The sequence below is a fragment of the Schistocerca cancellata genome, chromosome 3 (assembly GCF_023864275.1).
Source record: "Schistocerca cancellata isolate TAMUIC-IGC-003103 chromosome 3, iqSchCanc2.1, whole genome shotgun sequence".
NCBI lineage: Eukaryota > Metazoa > Arthropoda > Insecta > Orthoptera > Acrididae > Schistocerca > Schistocerca cancellata.
This window is the reverse complement of record NC_064628.1, coordinates 254,303,032-254,308,020: the sequence shown is the minus strand read 5'-3', so window position 1 is coordinate 254,308,020 and position 4,989 is coordinate 254,303,032. Positions and strand designations below refer to the sequence as shown.

Sequence of the window (4,989 nt, the reverse complement as noted above, 5' to 3'; positions counted from 1 at the left end):
TCTCGAAACTTTGACAAAAGCCCGTACCGAGCTACTGAGCGTCTCTCCTGCAGAGTCTTCCACTGGAGTTTATCTATCATCTCCGTAACGCTTTCGCGATTACTAAATGATCCTGTAACGAAGCGCGCTGCTCTCCGTTGGATCTTCTCTATATCTTCTATCAACCCTATCTGGTACGGATCCCACACTGCTGAGCAGTATTCAAGCAGTGAGCGAACAAGCGTACTGTAACCTACTTCCTTTGTTTTCGGATTGCACTTCCTTAGGATTCTTCCAATTAATCTCAGTCTGGCATCTGCTTTACCGACGATCAACATTATATGATCATTCCATTTTAAATCACTCCTAATGCGTACTCCCAGATAATTTATGGTATTAACTGCTTCCAGTTGCTGACCTGCTATTTTGTAGCTAAATGATAAAGGATCTATCTTTCTGTGTATTCGCAGCACATTACACTTGTCTGCATTGAGATTCAATTGCCATTCCCTGCACCATGCGTCAATTCGCTGCAGATCCTCCTGCATTTCAGTACAATTTTCCATTGTTACAACCTCTCGATACACCACAGCATCAACTGCAAAAAGCCTCAGTGAACTTCCGATGTCATCCACCAGGTCATTTATGTATATTGTGAATAGCAACGGTCCTATGACACTCCCCTGCGGCACACCTGAAATCACTCTTACTTCGGAAGACTTCTTGTGGTGTCACCGCCAGACACCACACTTGCTAGGTGGTAGCTTTTAAATCGGCCGCGGTCCGTTAGTATACGTCGGACCCGCGTGTCGCCACTGTCAGTGATGGCAGACCGAGCGCCGCCACACGGCAGGTCTAGTGAGACGTCTTAGCACTCGCCCCAGTTGTACAGCCGACTTTGCTAGCGAAGCTACACTGACAACTACGCTCTCATTTGCCGAGACGATAGTTAGCATAGCCTTCAGCTACGTCATTTGCTACGACCCAGCAAGGCGCCATTACCCGTTATATTGAGATTCAAATTATGTATCATCAAGAGCGATGTTCTACAATTATGGATTAAAGTTAAGTATTCTACCAGTTACTCTTGTTTTGCTAGTCTTATTTCTCTGACCTTTTCCAGACCTCACGCCAGCCTGCGTGAGCTTAATCGCGTGCCTTTCGGCTTCCTCCAAACTCCGTGAATTGGCTCCTGCCAATTCACAACACTTCTCTCCATTGAGAACGACATGCTGCGTCCTGTTATCTAGGAACTCCTCAATCCAATCACACAATTGGTCTGATAGTCCATATGCTCTTACTTTGTTCATTAAACGACTGTGGGGAACTGTATCGAACGCCTTGCGGAAGTCAAGAAACACGGCATCTACCTGTGAACCCGTGTCTATGGCCCTCTGAGACTCGTGGACGAATAGCGCGAGCTGGGTTTCACATGACCGTCTTTTTAGAAACCCATGCTGATTCCTACAGAGTAGATTTCTAGTCTCCAGAAAAGTCATTATACTCGAACACAATACGTGTTCCAAAATTCTACAACTCATCGACGTTAGAGATATAGGTCTATAGTTCTGCACACCTGTTCGACGTCCCTTCTTGAAAACGGGGATGACCTGTGCCCTTTTCCAATCCTTAACGCTACGCTCTTCTAGAGACCTACGGTACACCGCTGCAGGAAGGGGGGCAAGTTCCTTCGCGTACTCTGTGTAAAATTGAACTGGTATCCCATCGGGTCCAGAGGCCTTTCCTCTTTTGAGCGATTTTAATTGTTTCTCCATCCCTCTGTCGTCTATTTCGATATCTACTTTGTGAGAGGACATGCGGATGAAAACTAACGAATAAACCACTGAAATACATAGAGTTTAATTTTCACTGAGAGGGTAACATTCGTTAAGTTCCAGATTACAAACGTCGCCCAATGTCATAAACATCTGCATCCACAACGGTCTGGAACCCCAGTAGAGATGCCATTAGCCTGCTATTGGTTTAATCTTGACGGTGAACGGCGGGACTTGGCTCTTAGCATTTACAGTGACATACGGGGACAGATGAAAATGTGTGCCCCAACCGGGACTCGAACCCGGGACCTCCTGCTTACATGGCAGACGCTCTATACATCTGAGCCACCGAGGACACACAGAATAGTGCGACTGCAGGGATTTATCTCTGGCACACCTCCCGCACAGAAGAAGAAGTTCGTCAAGCGGCCGGTGAGCCTTAACTTTAGATATACTAAGATGGTATCTGTTCTTTACTTTGGCGCGCCACGACTGCTTTTTTTTTTTTTAAATAAAGAAACCAATCCCCTGAAAATGCATCTCTACTGATACGAAACAGGTCGTTAATTTCTCATTTAAGGTATTTTAACAGCCATTGCGTAAGATTTTATTCACCATTTCACAGTTGTTCGCAGCACTTGTCGGACGGTGGGCCATGTAATGTTCAGCTGTCTTGACACAACTCGTGAACTGCTTGAAGATCGCACAATCCGTCCAGAACTTTCAGCAAAGGCAACATTAATTCTCCTAAAACAAAGGTGGCGCAATTGGCCGCCGGCCTGTCTAAGGACCAGTTCCAAAATCGCCAGTTAATTCGAACTTCCGAATCACGTTCTTCAATCGCGGTATGGTAATAGGACCTCTCCGTATTCCTTAAATGCGTCGATACGCAAGATCAACATTAGTACTTCTGATCAACATTAGTGCTTCTGTTGTTTGGTAAAACAGCTTTACGAGTAAAGCCCTGCTAACCATGTCCAGACCCATGTTGACTGTCTGCAACTATAATGCACACTGATGCGGGTTTCAAGCATAATTCGCCTTACCAGTACCGGCGCCTAATGGCAAGTCATAATATTAACACTACTAACCAAGCAAATCCTGCAACGAACAATCTGGAAATTATTCCTATAAAGTTTGGTACCCGTACGGTAAATAGTTTTACGCCAATACTGGCTCAAGAAACCAAAGTTTAATTATAACCATCCTGAGTTTCCCTAACATGGCGTACAAACACGCGTTCATGATTTACTAAGTTAGTACCGAGTTTGAACGGTCTTCCACTACTGGTGGATATAGCACGTACAGTGTCTAGAAAGGAATACTGTTGAGATAAATTTCTCACATTTCATTGGAACGGAAAGGCAGGATTTTTGTTGAAATCAATGTTGTGTAGACACTTGGTGCATCTCAAGTGGACGCTTGTGGGCTAGGCACCAATGGGGCCACACATCAGGGATTAAATCCCAGAAACCGCTGAGTAGGCCCTGGGGACCACCTAAGATTTGCCACCCAACATGAGCAACGCCTTTTCTGCTACACTTCACAACTTCAAATAGACCATTGATCCGTATCATGTATGATGTTTTAAATTATTACTTCTTTACTACTAAGTGTATTCACAATACTTTTCACAGGCAGTAGCCGCGCACAACATTGGATTTACGTGCAAATCATATCACTATACAGCACAAAGTAAAGCAGATACGAGGGCAGTTCAATAAGTAATGCAACACATTTTTTTTCTCGGCCAATTTTGGTTGAAAAAACCGGAAATTTCTTGTGGAATATTTTCAAACATTCCCGCTTCGTCTCGTATAGTTTCATTGACTTCCGACAGGTGGCAGCGCTGTACAGAGCTGTTAAAATGGCGTCTGTAACGGATGTGCGTTGCAAACAACGGGCAGTGATCGAGTTTCTTTTGGCGGAAAACCAGGGTATCTCAGATATTCATAGGCGCTTGCAGAATGTCTACGGTGATCTGGCAGTGGACAAAAGCACGGTGAGTCGTTGGGCAAAGCGTGTGTCATCATCGCCGCAAGGTCAAGCAAGACTGTCTGATCTCCCGCGTGCGGGCCGGCCGTGCACAGCTGTGACTCCTGCAATGGCGGAGCGTGCGAACACACTCGTTCGAGATGATCGACGGATCACCATCAAACAACTCAGTGCTCAACTTGACATCTCTGTTGGTAGTGCTGTCACAATTGTTCACCAGTTGGGATATTCATAGGTTTGTTCCCGCTGGGTCCCTCGTTGTCTAACCGAACACCATAAAGAGCAAAGGAGAACCATCTGTGCGGAATTGCTTGCTCGTCATGTAGCTGAGGGTGACAATTTCTTGTCAAAGATTGTTACAGGCGATGAAACATGGGTTCATCACTTCGAACCTGAAACAAAACGGCAATCAATGGAGTGGCGCCACACCCACTCCCCTACCAAGAAAAAGTTTAAAGCCATACCCTCAGCTGGTAAAGTCATGGTTACAGTCTTCTGGGACGATGAAGGGGTTATTCTGTTCGATGTCCTTCCCCATGGTCAAACGATCAACTCTTAAGTGTATTGTGCTACTCTTCAGAAATTGAAGAAACAACTTCAGCTTGTTCGTAGGCACAAAAATCTGAACGAACTTCTCCTTCTTCATGACAACGCAAGACCTCACACAAGTCTTCGCACCCGAGAGGAGCTCACAAAACTTCAGTGGGCTGTTCTTCCTCATGCACCCTACAGCCCCGATCTCGCACCGTCGGATTTCCATATGTTTGGCCCAATGAAGGACGCAATCCGTGGGAGGCACTACGCGGATGATGAAGAAGTTATTGATGCAGTACGACGTTGGCTCCGACATCGACCATTGGAATGGTACCGTTCAGGCATACAGGCCCTCATTTCAAGGTGGCGTAAGGCCGTAGCATTGAATGGAGATTACGTTGAAAAATAGTGTTGTGTAGCTAAAAGATTGGGGAATAACCTGGTGTATTTCAATGCTGAATAAAACAACCCCTGTTTCAGAATAAAAAATGTGTTGCATTACTTATTGAACTGCTCTCGTACATTGTGAAAGACTATGAGTTGCGTAAAAATGAAACTGCAGGACTAAATTCGCTAAAGATACAGATGATATATGTGTACAAATTCGTAAGAAATATGTATGTGAAATATATTTGACCAATCAAAGCCATGGGTAAGAAGTTGATCTTAAACCCCTGGAACAAATTCAGCCAATTTTGGTACACAT

The 4,989-nt window shown here is 45.0% G+C and overlaps 1 non-coding gene across 1 annotated transcript; it reads right to left on the bottom strand.

Moving 5' to 3' along the window:
- Nucleotides 1–2,035: 2,035 nt before the first annotated feature.
- Nucleotides 2,036–2,109, bottom strand: Trnat-ugu (transfer RNA threonine (anticodon UGU)). The gene has a single exon. It is a non-coding gene; the product is annotated as a tRNA-Thr (tRNA).
- Between the last annotated feature and the right edge of the window lie 2,880 nt (nucleotides 2,110–4,989).